Consider the following 17,414-nt stretch of genomic DNA (forward strand, 5'->3'; position numbering starts at 1 on the left):
AATACTCTGGCAAAATTGTATTAAGATTTTTCCATTCCGTAACACGTGTAATTATTAATCTATCCGGAGAAAATGCGCGCGCCAAGCTCGCGTACATACATATACGTCTATAGCTAAATTTCATTCTTCGATCGCGTTTACTCACTCTGTGTATTTAACTAAAAATATATTTTCCTTCATAACACCCATATATACTTGTACGCGAAAGATCTAACAATTAAAGATATCAACAACAATAATATCGACAATAATATCGATAGCGATTAAATGACGATAATCGCCCTCGTATAAGAAGGTTTAAATCCGTACAATGTACAAGCGTTAATATACGCAGCTATCAATCTTATACACATTAAACAAGCGCGTAGACGCGTGTTGAAATTATTTTTTATCGCTAAACGAAGATTCTTATCGCACCCAACTAAGAAGGAATGGTATGGGTAAAAAAATCTTGCGGGTCGATTAAAATCGCGACCGATAAATCTGCTACTGAAATAAGCAAATTACGTGCTATTAATAAGCACCGGAAAGAACACTCGTGACATATCGCGAGCGGAGCGAAAATACGCTAGATGCGGGGGGCACACGCCGGGCAAAAAACTTATTACAATGCCTGCCTCGTACGAGTTATTAGCATTCCGCTATCAATTATCCCGTCTGTCGTGCTTTCGATGTCGGAGCAACTAGTAGGAACGTCTGTCGCTCTGTATTTATAGAAAGCGTGTAAAGGGTGTCCCGATGTAAATCCGTGACGTACACGGTACTTGAATAAAATTATCTTGGCGATTTCTTATCGTGGCTAAAGACGAGGTAAAAATTTTTTTTTCACATGTATATATATCTTGTAGTGCTAGTCTTTCCTTTAAATCTCGATACGGAGACTCTTTCTTTTCGTAAGTAAATAAATTTTACATATATATATATATAATATTTATTTGTAGTTATTAAAAATTATAGTTATATAATAACTAGATGAATATAATGTAGATATGTCTCGTAAGAGAATGAGAAAAGAAGATGATTGATATTTATTTCAAAATTTTTTAAATATAATTTTATCTCTCTTTTTTCTTACGTGTAAAAAAAACCTTTGCGTTTTCGCGATTTTGGATCTTAATTTGCGGAAATCACCAGATAAAACGGTCGGTGATACCACAGAGATGATAATTTGACATAAACGATCGCGTGTGTAGCATTCAACGCCACGATTGGCATCGATATGAAATAAGAAGTAGCTTTTACTTGTCGAGTCGAGCGTTAGCGGCCGTTCCGAATCATTTGTTACGGAAAGAGTATACGGTATTTGCATTGATTCTTTAGAAACTCTTTACTTGTTTCCAACTTTTTTCGCGACAAAAAAAAAATGAGTATATCTCTCGGTCAATGCTGCTCGTTAATTTGGAATTGAATAAATACGCATCCGTCATCTGCCTGCTTTTGAGTCCTGATGCATATATATGTATTATTTGTAATATAATTTGTAATATATTGTATCATTTGTATAAAAAAGTTAATGCAAATCAATATAAAGTGTGTATGTATGACTGCGTAAAAAAAAAAGTCATTTGAGAAGATTGTCATATGCTTACAAAATTACAATAGTATCGGAAAGTAATAAAGAATTTATTATCGCGGTATGTTTTGTATCAATGATAATATTTAACATCGTAATCTCTCCATGTATATAATCCTGATACGAATTATTCATTCGTAGACATAACACTTGGATTAAATCGTATATACACGCAGCATCTCAATGACACTCGTTTTAACATCGACAGGCTCCCCTAGAGTACATTGACATTCGCGCACTGTTATTCCATCGCGTAACTTTGTATCGAAATTTCGCTTACTATACCAATATGGCGAAGCGATGATAACGAAGTATCTCGTTAAGATCTTATAAAGAGGAATCTCGATAATCTCGTTATACATTGAACTTTAATAATTAGAATCACAAATTATGGAAAGACGAAAAATCACATATTTTATATATAAATCGGAATTAATTTAAAAGATTGCACGCGGGGAGAGGGAGGGAGGGAGGGGGCCGCGAAGGATGCCTTTCCGCATTTATGCTCGCGCGCGGAAACTCGGCCTAATTATCGGCCGCGCGTCACGCGCACGCGTGTGTCCCGAGACACGGAGAGAAGACACGGTCGCACAGACATTGAGAGCGTTATTGAATGATGGGTCCAGCCAACTGCTAATGGGGCCGGACGCGCGCGAACACAAGGGATTATAAGAAGCGCGCGCGAGCATGGCTTGCGGCGAGTCAAGGACTCGTTGCCGGAGTTACGATGTGTGGATTTCTGTCTTCCCCCCCCCACCCCCACCCCCCTCTTATAGTCAGAAATTTTATCTCGGCCCGCGTCTTCCTAGATCGATCGCGACAGACAAGAAGCGCAGCGCGTCCGGTCCTTTCGAACATTTCTCTCGAGTACGTTCATTTTTAAAATAAGTCGAATGATTTTGACAAGTATGACGCCGCCGAGTGATTAGTAAACGATAAATCTTGACGAACGACAACTTCTCGTCGTCTTTATCTTTGATTTTAAAAGCTCTTTCCCAGTACGGAAGCTTAAATATCTCGAAGCTCTCTTTCTCTTTCCTTCTCTCTCGACGGGACAACATTGGCCTCTAACCCTGTGATTGGATCCGAGGCCAGAGGCATGCATAGTTTAGCGCGAGGTCTTTGCCCTTACGGAACCCTTACTACGCATGCGAGATTCTAGAGCACTCAATTCGTATAAAGTAATTCGCGATGCGTTACAGCGTAAAAGCTGCGGATTGCGCAAAGAGAGATTGATTTTGAATAAATAGAGGAAGCGAGCCAAGGCGAAGAATGTGAACGACAATGTGACTGTTTGGGATCGCTTTCGGTCGAATGCGTTAACGCTCGTCTCGAAATCAGAGATCGATCGGGGGGGAGGGGGGCCCGTCTGACTCGTAGACGAATTTCATAGACGATCGCAACGTCGAGATTAACTCGCACACCCCCGTGAACTCGTGTCGAGAAAACTCGTTTCCTCCCCGTGTTTTCTCTCTCCTCCAACCACCCCCACCCACCCGTATCTCTCCCTCTCGGTTTCACCGGTTTCTCCCTCGCATTTTATAACCCCCCATTTTTTACTCTCCGATACCGCTCTCCGTGTCTCTTTCGCGCGCCATCCCTCTTCTCCTTATTCCCTTTGCTTTATCTCTGTCCCTTCGCGTCCTCCCTCGCTTCCTCGGCTATACCACCGTAGCAGCCCGGTAGTTGGAAGCGCTGACTTTTTTTCTCGGCTATCGGCCAGTGGATCGCGCTGCGATCCGCTCGACTGCAATCAGAATTGATTATAGCCTGCCGAAACTCCGGCGCGGCGCGTTCATATTATACAACTCGCCCGAGGCCCTCTGGTTCCTTCCTCGCTCTTTCGCCTGTCTCTCTCGCCTCTTCTTCGCTCGCTAAAAACCGCGCGCACCGTCCGTCGTCCGTCTCGTGCGCGACGTCACCCAACGCGCTCGCTCGCTCGCTCGCTCGCTCGTGCGAGCTTAAAACGAGCACCGTGAGGTTCTACGTACACACACACACATATAATATATATATATATATATATATATATATATATATATATATATAGAGAGAGAGAGAGAGAGAGAGAGAGATATGACTTTAATAATATTTCCAAAAAATTGACGCGAGCACGTATCATCACCAGAATTGTATCGATGGAGAAAAACGCGATGAAAGAAACGACAATCTCTTCTCTTCTCTCTCTCTCCACGAGAAAGATTTTTATATAATACGCTCGCGGTGTGTAATGATGATCGGGTCGCGCGTACGATCGTACGCAACCCGTTTGCGCGACGTAAAAAGCACACGAGGACAAGCTTTGTTCTTTTTAATCCTCTCGAGCCTTCTTTAGCTAGCGAATTCCACCAGCGTTAGACGTTTCTTTCGCCTTTTTTTTTTTTTTGCCCCATCAGCTTATATTATCTCGCCAATCCTGGAACGATTATTAGTTATAAGAACGTTTTTATAGACTTGATACGTGTTCTCTCTCCGATGACGGTACTATGCGTCAAATATTTCGCTGGAACGAGTAAAACACACTCGGAAAGTATGTGATCCTCCTCCCTCCCCCCCCCCCCCCCCGCCCCATTATAATATATGCTATTTTATAAGTATTATTGGAGCAATTTTCATATTTCTTATCCCGTAGCAAAATTCCTATAACAATTTTTACAATCGAGAAGATATTTCGGAAATCTCTTTCGAAGATATCACGCGATATTCTATAGCATCGGAAACATTAATTAATAGGTCGTACATCAGCGAGGGTATATGTGTGTGTATGTGTGTGTGTGTGTGTGTGTGTGTGACGCAGAAGTGATTTAATATCCGCTTTAATTAGTTTGAAAAAAACGCCCATTGAAAAAAGCGATGGAGAGAGGGAGAGGGAGAGGTGAGTCCGACATTTTGCACGCTACACTTCGATACGTTTTATTTCAATGCATTCGGTGTATCAAGGCCGACCACGCGGTACGGAATTTAGCATGGCGATATACTCGCGGGCGCGAGTTCTTTACGAGAGAGAGCTTCATTTAACGCTGGCGGGACGCGGGTCCCACTCGAAAAAGCAATTACGCGCAGCTCATTCGAAAAGTCATTTCCTATTCTTCCCACTTCGACTCTTTTCTGGCCAACGCGTCGCGCATTTTAGTTCAACGATTTATCTATCACGTTCGTCCGTTCGAACGAACGCAAGACGACCATTTCTTCCAACTTTTTCGTTCGTCACGCGTTAAAACAACGTGCGTATGTAAGAGAGAGAGAGAGAGAGAGAGAGAGATTGAATTGCTCGATTTTCTTGCACAACGATCGAGATTTTATCCGTCCCGCGAGCAAACCGACTGTATTAAAGTCGTCGATCGACGCGCATTCCATTATATTCGACGATATTACTTGAAGCGTAAAACGGCGCTTTTTCAGATTCTCTCTCGCGTTGTATTTCCCAGGCGTAGACTCGTCATCTTTTTACGTCCGCGTTACGCGAAACTTATTACACTCTCTTATGCAACTTAATGCCATGGATAGATATCTAACGCGATTCTCGCGCCTGTGACTGTTTATCGTATGTAATTTTTAGAAAGTGCGATAACGATTTATATTTACCCTAGCTAGTAATATTGATACACGTATCGCACACGTTGCTCTAAAATAAAAATAGTCTCAAGGGAGAAAACTCCGTTCTTTTAATACGGATAATGGATGTTCCTCCTTACGAAAATATCTCGTAATTGGAAAAAAAAAAAATTAATAATAATAATTACTCGCATGTTCGAAAACAGGCGACGTTCTTCCCGTATCGAACTTTAACTTGAATTTTTTCCAATCGTTAAACAGCACTTCTCCTATATAATGGTCTAACGTCCAGACACACCGCGCCACGCTGCAATAAGTCGTTTTCGCGCGGGAATTGGCCTGGCCTCCAATCAAGTTTAATAATGTAGATGCGGATCAGAGCGGATAAGAACAGGCTACTGATACCGCCGACGCCGCCGCCACCACCGCCACCACCGCCACCACCGCCGTACCGATGTCGGTTCTGCTCGTCGGAGACGAGCCACAAACGGTATACATTCAGCTTACGCTCCATCTTATGCAATTTGCAACATCACGAACCCCGGGGCTTTAACGCGGGCTTACCGTACGGTTTTACGGTACGTACGGTCATTAAATCACGGAAATACACCAGAATACGATCTCTCTCTCTCTCTCTCTCTCTCTCTCTCTCTCTCTCTCTCTCTCTCTCTCTCTCTCTCTCTCTTCGGAATGCATCTTATTAGAAACAGTCGTTTTATCAACAACAACGAAAAGAATGATAAAAGTGAAGATATATAAAAAAATAATATATATTAGGTGTACAACTTTGCTTCCGCCGTTTTCCTATAGATGGCTTTAGCGGTAAGTAGCGGTCGAAATAAATAGATCATAGATGTCGTGCAATAAACTTGGGCATCTGTCAACATAACCCCATAGAAACATTAGTCGATTTGTGTCGATCTGCATCGTAAAGTTATTCTCGATTGAAAATGTCAGTTTACGAGCCAAATTCTCGTCATTCGCGGGAGGTTTTAATTTTCTGCTTCAATATGAAGAAATCTGCGGCTGAGGCTCATCGAATGCTCTCAAATACTTATGGTGCTAGCCGCTATTAGCGAAAGAACGTGTCGCGAGTGGTTTCAACGCTTCAAGAACGGTGATTTTCACGTCGAAGACCGGCATAGCGGTGGAAGAGAGAAGGTTTTCGAAGATGCAGAATTGGAGGCATTATTTAACGAAGACTCGAGTCAAAGTCAAAGAGAATTGGCACGATCATTGGGAGTGGACAATACTTTGAATCATAAATGTATAATCAGTTTTTTACAATAAAGCCTCGAATTTCGGAAAGAAAACGGCGAAAGCAAAGTTGTACACCTAATATTTCTTCTGAAATAAGAAAAATAAAAAATGCATTCGAGTCGCGAGACAATCGGAGCGATCGGAAATTGGAAGGCCGAATTTCCTTTCCGCAGCGAACGTCGACGACGCGACGTAAAACGATAAATCGCGAGCAAAAGTTTCGCCGACGTCTCATTGTTACACAGCCTGTTGGAAGTTAATAGGCGACGAAGAAACGGCGCGACTAGTAAGCCGAAGAAAGCGCGGGGGTGTTGACGCTATACGTGGGGGAACGGAGTAAAAAAAATGTTTCTACGACCCCTCGGCAGTTTCGAGCTCCCCAAAGTCTTCGAAGCGTAACTTGGCATACTTTATTTGATTTTTTGTATTGGATAATAGTCTCAGGTAATAGGGTGCGGCGCGCAGAATCGAGGAGAAAAAGATAGAGAGAGAGAGAGAGAGAAACGAAGAGACTGGCAGGGAGAGAGCGAACAAATTTTCACGCCCCCATTACTCGCATTAACGAATTTACATTTTTTAAATGGAAGGGTCGAACTCTCTCAGGGTGATAACTTGCGCGGGTCATTTGTTCCGCAAAGAAACGAAACCACCGCTGATATTGCTCCTTAATTCGTGGATGTTCGCGATTAAAACTTATCGCGATACGTTATCTCGATCTCTGGAAGAAATAATTTTCAATAAAGCATTAGAATAAAAAAATTCTTATAATTATTCCGTAATATTTTCGCATCTAACAGGGGAGGGAGAGAGGTAGAACGATCTGGCTGATTTATCGATCTAATGGTATCTTTACTTGAGCGAGTTACGCGAGATTGTAGCTTCGCTACCTGGGTAACGCGTAACGCGTTAAAATCGACTATGCGACTAACGTCGGGTCTACGGATCAGCCGCGAGGCAGTATGAAAATATCAATGGTTACGCTAGACCACTTGCCGGCGCGATTAACTGCTATTCGAACACCAGTAGCCTCCTTGAGAAAGACCGATGTCGATAGTACGAGCCGGATTGTTTAATCTCGGGTCACGCAGACCCGAGGGGATAGATAGACTAGGAACTAGGATTAGAGTACGTAGATCGGGAGTCGTTATCCTTCGAAGCGCCGTTTGCGCTTTGCGTAGCCGATAAAGTTTCTATCGTTCATTCGGAAAATTTATAAACAAAACATGTCCTTAGCGCACCATATAATTAATTTTCTTTTTACGAAATTACGACCGCATTAAAAATCTCGAAATTACTCGAATACACGAATAAAGTAATACGAGTAAAGCGGTATTCGTAAAGCACGTAATCTTTAAAACATATGTTTCTAGTAATCGCTGATCCGGTTATATCATCGGTGGTGGGGGTAGGCGGGGGATGAAGAATTGGGGGAACGTGCGCCGGGCGCGCGAATCTATACATATTTAATGAGACCGCGCAGTTGTAAAAAGGTAGCTAGCGAATCAAGGCCCCGTTGGGGCGACTCGCGACGCCATGAGGAGAGGAGAGAGAGAGAGAGAGAAGCGGGGGGCCACCGCCGTGCCCCGGATACTTTTATTCAAATCTCATGATTCGTCGCCGATGCGAAGATGCTCCTCGCGGGCGCGAGAAGGGTATATCAAAAGAAAAGTACTCTCAGCGCCTTTCCCGCATGCATAACCATAATCCCCGCATAATGTATATTTCAAAATCTTCCGACACTCGCACACCGGCATCTCGAGCTCATTACTATTAGATCGATACACGACCCTTCGACCTCTGTACGGAGGGTGGATGCACGCGAGTGGGATCCTCGCGTTTTGCATATCTACGATACGTAAGACCGCGCGACGATATACTTTCGTCTTAAAGTAATTTATAACGAAATCATTTTTTACCGAGTAAATCGTTAGGTACGACATCGTTATCTAACGTACGACGTTTATAAAGATCCGCGTACAAGCTCTATATATTTAAATAATAATACTGTGAATTCTAAGAAACCTTAGAATATCAAATTAATAATTGTCCGCATTGTATCGCCCAATGTATTCGAAATTAATAATGTTACAGAGAGAGAAAGAGAGAGAGAGAGAGAGAGAGAGAGAGAGAGAGAGAGAGAGAATAACCAGAGAAAAAAAAAATACACGTGTGTCACTCGTGTGTCGTCTATATGTCAGTTACGCGCTAGCAAACTCTGAGTCGGCACCGGTTAGAATCGAGTTGAATCGAGTTGATAAGGTTAACTAAGAGATACGGAGGCGTAGGGAGGTCAAGTGACCACGTGGGCGGCACTATACGTCAACGGGACATACCATCTATTATCGTCGGTACGTACGCGTACATAATTGTACGGGTGCAAACGTAAAGCCGATTTAATTGTGACGTAAAATAATGCACCTTCGACATATATATTTTATAACAAGAGTACGATACATCTATTTAAAAATTGACAATCCAGAGAGAGAGAGAGAGAGATACAGAGAAAGAGATTTAAATATATATATCTAATAATTTCAACAGTTTTATTAAAATTATATCTTAAATTGATATGATATATATATTTTTTTAGTTTCATTCTCTCTCTCTCTCTCTCTCTTTCTTAATTTCGTCGGGTATCGTTCGAGTCGTCGCATCGATCACAAGTATCGAATGAATAATACAGACGTAGCGCAATTAGCTTTGCCGTTTTCAATTTAATCGACGAATCGCCGATCCTTCGGGGAACGAAGACTCGTTCTTGTCAAAGAAAGACACCCATACGCAGTGGTGGCCACCACTGCGTAACGGGACGAGCTGCTCTTTGGAATCGCTCTTTGGCATTCTCGCAGTAATTCGGACGAAAGCGAAAGTCATCCGCAGCAAAAGAGACAATGAATCGCTAGATATGACTATAACTAAAAATAAAGGCACGCGTGTCTCTAATAGGCGTATAACGAGATAATAACGACGTCGGGAAAAAAAAGTCGCGAGTTGAATGGGATTACGTTTCAATTTACTGTCGAGTGCGATACTCGAGTTCGGAGAACGCGGCAGAAGAACCGTGTGGATACACACGTGTATTTTCGCGAAATGGTCATCGTTGAGCGCGGCACAATCGATAAGCTCACGAGGGATTGGTAAATTGATGATAAGCTTCGTGCATAATTTCTACGATATAGGCACTGAGATCATATCGGAGATTCGATAAAAATTACATGATATAATGTGGGACGAGAGATTCGTGTAGCCCGAAGCTAATCGCCGGTGAACAGCCGCGCCGATTCGTATCGTGGCGTTTTTATCGAGGGCCCGGGCAACGAAAGACGATTACTTCGGGATCGGTGTCTTTAAGACGCGTTTGCCGACGATACATCCATCCCTCCCTCCCTCTCCTTGCTCTCTCTCTCTCTCTCTCTCTCTCTCTCTCTCTCCCCCTTCGTCTTCTTCCACTGACAGGCGATACTCGAACCATAACTTTTGCCATAAAAATCCTTAAACGAGATAAGAAGCTTGTTAATCGATGCACCGTGAAGAGATAAGCGGGGGTCCAGATGAAAACGCCACGTTAATGCAAAGACGATGACGTATATAATTTTCCCGATTATGCGGCACGAATTCTTTTACGTACGGTGGAGAATATTTGCGATTACGTTGCATTCGCACAATGCTCTGAACGATTAATCGCACTGAGGCTTCTCTCTCGCATTTGGATGTTTCGCGCTAATATCGCAATCTCTTCTTTCCTTTAACGCGTAACGAATCGTTATGTATTCATTATTTATAGAGTTGCGCGACTCGCGTGTATTTTACTTCTTGAAACTCGGTGTGGAAAATAAATTTATTATCGGTTTGATTCAAAGTTTTTTTCCCTTAATAAATTATATGCTCATATATGTACATTTTTTTTTTTTTTTTTTCCCGAAACGAAATGTCTTCTCGAAATCAATCTATTTCAAGTGAATTTCAAATCCATAGCAGCGGCGAACGCGTGTCGGATGTGTAATCGGTAGACGGCAAACGGTCTCAAGACGATACGATTATCTCGCGAAAGAATAACGAATTTCGATCGGATGCAAATGAGCCGGTTCTGCGAGGGTATCGTAGATTCGCGACGGGGCCCTCCTAAGCCACGGCCACGCGCGCGTGCACGCACGCACGCACGTACGCATACGCTTAATACGCGCGTGCTCCCGAGCGAGCGAGCGGACACCACACGCAGACACTTAGACGCCATGGTTTTCGAACCAATAAATCCAGAGTGTCTCATTACTAAGCTTGTCGCTTTAATTGAAATCTCGTGTTTTTCCAAACGCCTTTTTAGCAACTCGCGCGACTCCCGAAGCTTCTATTTAAACCCAGCGACACCTCTCGCCCCCGATATCTCGGCGTTACGAACGAGATGCTACGGCATCATCCGCACCTTCTCCTCTTTGCCTTCCCGATCAATTTCCGATTTTTATGCGTCTCGTCCGTATCACGGTACTCTGAGTTACGAGCTTCGGAAAAGTACATAGCTCGCAGACAAACTTTTTCAAAGCTAAAGATAATATTTAGGCACATCTCAACATATGCCTCGATATAAATATAATAATTCTAGATTTACCTGGTATTTTTTATAATATTTCATAAGCTATACAGATATTGGAATTATTTATTATTTATTTTATTTTATTACAGATTCTCTGTCAATTTAGTCAAAAAATCTAGATTCTTTATAAACATCTTTCGATCTTTCTATAAAAAGATTCGGCGTTTTATAAAAAAAGAGGAGATTGTGAAAAATTTTTAAATAAATTTTTCTAATATTCCGGAAAATACACTGTTCTCTCTCTTCTTATTACGTTAAAAGAAAATTGAATACTTGGAAAAAATCGGAAATTTTGTACAATGAAATAATATATATATATATATATATATATATATATATATATATATATATATATATTTTTAGTATATAATATTTAATATATACAATTTTTTTTAGTTTTCAGATCAAAATAAAAATATACATCGTATGTGAATAAATAAAATTATATAAACACAATCTCCGTACATAAAGTTGAATTTTTTTTTTAAATAATCACAATTTTTATATCGAATTACTTTCAACATTTTGCACGATACTGTTTTCAAATTCTTACATCGTCATATTAAGCTTTACAATAATTATTAGCGATAGTTTTTTTAGGATCCTAGTTTTTACAATAAATTGTAAGAACCATCGAGATCTCCTATATATTAAAATATTGAAAATGTACCAAATGTATCCTGTACTTATCCTACGAGGTCCACAATACATTATCCTATATATTGGGTGATTGCATAAGTTCGTGCCCGATTTAAATATAAACTTCAATAGATTATATTTTAGAGATAACACTTTTATTAATCAATTATATAGTCTCCTTTCTTTTCTACAATGGTTTTCCAACGATCTGTAAGCTTGTCGATTCCATTTTTGAAGAAAGAACTTGATTTTTCTTGAAAAAAGTTTGTAAGGTTAGGTTTTCGACAGCTTCCTCGGAATTGTGATTCTTGCTATTTAAACTATTCTGCAAAGACCGGAACAGATAAAAATCTGAAGGCGCAATATCTGGAGAATATGGCGGGTGCTGCAGAATTTCCCATTGCAACTCCTGCAGTTTTTGTTTCAGTTATTCCTTTCAGTCAGGAGATGCGGCACCCACGTATCAAGCTTGGAAATGTATCCAAGCTTTTTTAAATGACGGAAAGCCGTTGAATTATCGATGTTCAGCCTCTCAGCAATATCCTCAGTTGTAATCCATGGGTTTCTTTCCACTAAGGCATGCACAATGTCATCATCGATGCCAGAAGGCCGTCCAGAGCGGGGTTGATCTTCCATGTTGAAATCACCATTTCGAAATCTGTCAAACCACTTTTTGACTGTTCGGAGAGCAGGAGCGCGGTCCAAATAAACGCTTTGAATATTTTTTTGTGCAATCCCAACACTCACGCCTTTCCGAAATTCATATAGCATTACATGCCGCAAATGCACCTTTTCGTTCTCCATTTTTAATGATTTCTCTTATGCACAAATGGACTTATCTGAACAATGTCCGACGCTAAATTGACATAAGACAACGTCATCTATTCGGTATAAGCAACAATTACCACACGAAAACAATAGAACTCCGCCATGCAGTAACTTAATGCCATCTATGAAAATCGGGCACGAACTTATGCAATCATCCAATATGTCATTTATTAAAAATTCTTTTCTTTCGCATGCACAAGTAAAATCAGATAAAGATAAACTCGGCAGATTTGCATACGTACGAGTTTCGCGACTTTTACGAAACTCGACGAGTAAAAAAAGAAATGTGACGAGGCAGCGAAAGTGGTGGGGCTAAGTGAAAACTATTGCACACGCGAGGTTTTTTGGAATTTAATATTAAAACTTAATAATAGAGAGAATCGATCGGAAGTTAACGGATTGAATTTTACAACTCGACGCGGCAACATATTGTATAACGCCTCGCGTTACGGCTGCAACGACTTACTTTTCGTTACATCGTCGAAATTATCCACGCGAGAACGGTAATATGTAAGATGTAATAATCTCCCTCCCCCCCCTCCCCCCTTACACTCTCTTTATTGCTCGATTTCTTCTTACATGCCGTTGTTCCCGTGTAGCCCTTCGACCACACCCTTTTTTTTTCTTTTTTGACTTGTCCCAACACCCAATCCCCCTTGCAACCCTTGATAATAAACGCGCGAGCCGTTAACAAGATATTATAAATCTTGTCGCGTTACGATGTAAAGCCGCTCATTTTAAATAGCGGCGTGACGGGGAACGGCGTGGGCGAAATATAACTATTACCCTGTAAAACAAATGTATAAAGGATACTTGTTTTATTTTATATCGGCTCAACCCCCTCTCTCTTGACGGTCGTCACGGATATGTAAACAGACGGTGCGAGAATGCGACGATGCGCGTTCGTACCTTACGTACGCGAGACAAACGCGAGGGAAAGTAATTCCGACAAGTCGAACTAACGTGATCGTATATCTCGATCGTGATATCTCAACGCAATTATCAGTAAGATGAAAAAGAGTCGCGCGGGAGATATCCCTCTCCCAAATTAGGCGTTATACACGGGGGCGACGTAAACGTGTGTACTTGACGTACGCTCGCATTACGAGCCGCATTTCTTTCGCCGTTCTTCGTGAACGCTATCGCGCCGCGTTAATTGTAAGTTGGGAACATATCTCGGCCGCGCTAAGAAACGCGCATTCCGGTTTTCGTCCAAGACGAAAGAGATCGGTGCAACTCCCCGCGATGGTATACCGCGGTGAGGGACTTTTTCTCTCGTTGAAATCCGCTCCTCTCTCCGTCCGCGGACGCAGATGCGCGAATGTAGGGTGCGGTGGGCAGGCAGGCTGTCGCCCCGCCACTACTCGTTCTCTCTCTCTCTCTCTCTCTCTCTCTCTCTCTCTCTCTCTCTCTCGTTTCTCTCTTCCTATTTCTCCTTCTCTTTTTATATGTCCCAGGGCAAGAATGTTCCCGTGTTGGTTCGATTAATCAGTCGTTTTTCGTGTTCCCGTTCTGGGCCAATAGAGGGAGAAAAAGTTTACGTATGTGATAATGCGCCAGCTATGCTACCCGCTCGCCGTTCCGCTGGAACGTAGGTCGTGCCTGCATATAGGCGTATACCGAAACGAGTCGAGAGACAACGACGACGAAGACGACGACGACGACGACGACGACGATGACGATGGTGCACTGACCTTCCAGCGGCTTTGCTCCGCTCCGCACCGGGGTGCTGTCCCGCGAGGGACTCAAACTTTTTTCCCGGCAACAGCTCCGAGAGGATACGTAACCATCGTTCGGATCACTCGATTTGTTCATCGACAAAAGCGTATACTCTTCGCCGAGCCGAACTTCCATTTGTCCCACCCCGAGACAGAAATTGTGGTCCAGATTTTTTGACAGCTCGAGTGAATTTGTACGATAAAAGACGCGACACGTCGAGAATTTTCGTCGATGGGAAAATTATGCGAATCGCGTTACCATTGTAGGTACCATTGTCCGCGATTATAATTCAAACGGCGCTCTCGAAGCGCTCGCACCATCGGTTCAACGTAATATTTCACCACTTACTGGATTCGGAAGCTTTTCACTCGTGATCCAAATTAAAGTTCCATCGAGTATGACTTACGACGTACGAACGCGTCTCCTCTGTAAAAAAGAGTTTCGCTATATTCGAGTTTCGTTCGCTAATGCGAAAATGGTATTTGTTAACGTTCGCTTCCACCGCCTTACTCGCTTGTCATTCGCTGCAAACGCTACTTCTCAAACTTGGCACAAAATGAGAATTTAAAACGAGAAGTGCTTTTCTCACGAGACAAAACATAAAACTATTCTCACCAAACGACAGATGTACGTATATCGTACGAGCGGAAAAAGTTTTTGATAGATTCAGTTAAGTGCGATATATACTGTATAAAGAAATATAATGCCTCTTTTTAAACTTCTTTTTTTGTTAATGAAAAATTTTTACATTTTTAATTTCAATTATAAGATTACAAACTTTATGCGTATAATAACTTAAAAATACAAACTTAACGAAGTATTGAGAAACTGAACGTAGTTCAAACATTAACGTACGAATAATGCTATTCGTCGATCAAATTTTAAAAAATTCAAGTCTCGAATCCATCTCAATCAGCTGTCCATCGTTCTCCGGGATTACTTTACGCGCATGCGTAACAAAAAGCGTCGAATATCGTCGATTAAAAAAAAAAAGAAAAAAAAGACATTAGTTATATTCGAGCGAAATTCAATTGCTCGCGTTCTTTATCAGCGTCGTCGAAAACTAGAGGGCGCGCGAGCCCGATCAGAAAGCGGGCGGGCCATCGCAATGCCAGGGATAGACATTTCGCACAGCCGGTGTAATCCAAAGTTTATAACTTTACACCGATGGGTAGAAAGAGGGAGGACGCCCGTTCGACGTGATCGCACCATGTGTGCGAGCCTCTGCCCCCGGTCCACGTATTATGACTACTTGTAGAGCACGTTTGCGGTGCCTCGTTGCGCGAGAGAACCGGAGGAAGCATCCCCGCGTGCTTGCTTCTCTTGGCGACCTTAGCGACACATGGCGCGACGAAGGCGGACGAGAAGCGGCTCCGCTTCGCTCCGCGATCTCTCCGACTCTCGTTCGTCGTCTCTATCTCGCGAAATACGGGAGAAACACAGCCGCGTGAGAAATTTCTTCTCTAATATCGTATCGGGGGAAGATTTGTGACAGACGGAGAAAAGTCTCCCCCCCCCCCCCGATTGTATTGTATTTCCGGCTGAAAATGTCTCTTATCGTATATATTTTTCGCGGGGAAATACAATATTTGCGAGAAGTCTCGGAACGATAATATCTCGCGTTACGATATCTCCGGAGTAAATATCATTTGCATCGCGCCTGCAATAGGCCGTTCGGAGCGAATTCGCGTTAATAAAATCTCAACACCTGGCAGGTTTCATTGGCCACATTACACGTTACACGCACAAATCTCGAGACGCACCCTTTAATTTCCTGCACGCGATGACGAGGATAAACGGGGGACCGTTAACTTACTGCTACGTGGTTATAACACTCGCGCGCTCCAATGTTATGTGCGCGCTCAAGTAACACGGCTAAGTATGACAGATGGAGTTGACACTCCGCGATGCGTGGTTCCAACTCAATTTCTCTCTGGTGTTACATAATTGAAAAATTAATAACTGATACGATATCAAGATGAAAATCTATGGCACGATTCTTCATCTAACCGATTATTTCATTCAACGATAACTATATGAAAAAAAAAATATATATATATATTCTATTTACAGTTTGCTGATTCTATTGATAAAAGCATATCGCGATAAAATTTGAATTCTAATAAAATTATCGTATTGTTCGCCTGCTCCCTCTCACCGCTTTTACGTACGTTTGCGTGCCACGACGATAGCGTGGAGGAGAAAGGCAGACGAGAGTGAAAGAGCGATTTGGTGACATCAAAGTTTAATAAGCGCCATAAGCCGATCCAACCTGCGGTTACGCGCGGCTAAAACTCGTCGAGCAATAAAAGCAGTAATAAAGCGTTCGTCTTTCTCACGTTCCACCACGCGGGTGGAGGAAGGAGATAGGGTGGCAAGAGAAAGAGAGAGAGAGAGAGAAGGTAAAGAAACCATAGCACGCTCGCTGGCTCGCTCGCACGGGTGGTTAGCCCAAAGGTTAGAAGGGCGGGAACGCATTAGCGGTAGAAGGTGGCGGGCGCGCTCATAGAGACGTCCGGTCGCCCAATTACTCCCGCATTAAATCAATGTTCCTCCACCCCCGATCCCCGACCATACCGCCATCCCGGTAATAAACCGTGGTCGACATATCTGCACGACTTACGGGGCTCATCCCTCCGTTGTCGCTCACGACCCTCCTCGACTCACCCCCCGCGCTTGGCCCGGGGAGACGACCTCGTCGCCGGAATGCGCGTTCTGTCGTAATATTTGGCTTTAAATCATGTCGCGTTGACAGGCCCCACTTTCGCGCGCGCGTTTCCTTCTGATTCATCAGTTCTCGCTGGCCGCCGCCAACTCGATCCCTCGATGCCGACGTCTGTCGGGGTTCGTGACTTTCTACCGCGAGCTACGTCGAGGATAACGCGAATCTCGGTGCTTAAAAGTTTAATCGCGACAAAAATCTAATTTGAAACTCTCGCCTATTACAATCAATACGCGATCGATCGGTCTATCTCGATGAATAAAGTTTATATAAATTTTATTTTATTTTATTTTACTTTATTTGTCAAATTTATGGCATTCAACGAAGAAGAATGGAAAAAGGGGGGCCCGAAGCCGGAACGTGGCACCATTCAACCGCAAGATTAGGTTCGCGCGCAATTTACGACGGCTAAGATCTTATTTCTAGCCGAGAGCTTTCATATAAAAGCTTTTTCCTGTAAGCTGCGACACGGGATTTGGATTCCCGAGTTGAGTATAAGAGGGGCAATGCTGATCGCGCACCGCGACGAA

General features: G+C 42.8%; 2 protein-coding genes across 2 annotated transcripts in view; one reads left to right on the forward strand and one right to left on the reverse strand.

Annotated features, from left to right (window-relative positions):
• Nucleotides 1-17,414, reverse strand: part of Cog1 (conserved oligomeric Golgi complex subunit 1) — a 79,340-nt gene that overhangs the window by 57,157 nt on the left and 4,769 nt on the right. The window lies entirely within an intron of this gene.
• LOC138934113 (protein trachealess-like) overlaps nucleotides 1-17,414 on the forward strand; it is an 87,080-nt gene that overhangs the window by 2,262 nt on the left and 67,404 nt on the right.

The sequence above is a fragment of the Polyergus mexicanus genome, unplaced genomic scaffold (assembly GCF_030449975.1).
Source record: "Polyergus mexicanus isolate NDT 795.1 unplaced genomic scaffold, iyPolMexi1.0 SCAF_6, whole genome shotgun sequence".
NCBI classification, from domain to species: Eukaryota; Metazoa; Arthropoda; class Insecta; order Hymenoptera; family Formicidae; genus Polyergus; species Polyergus mexicanus.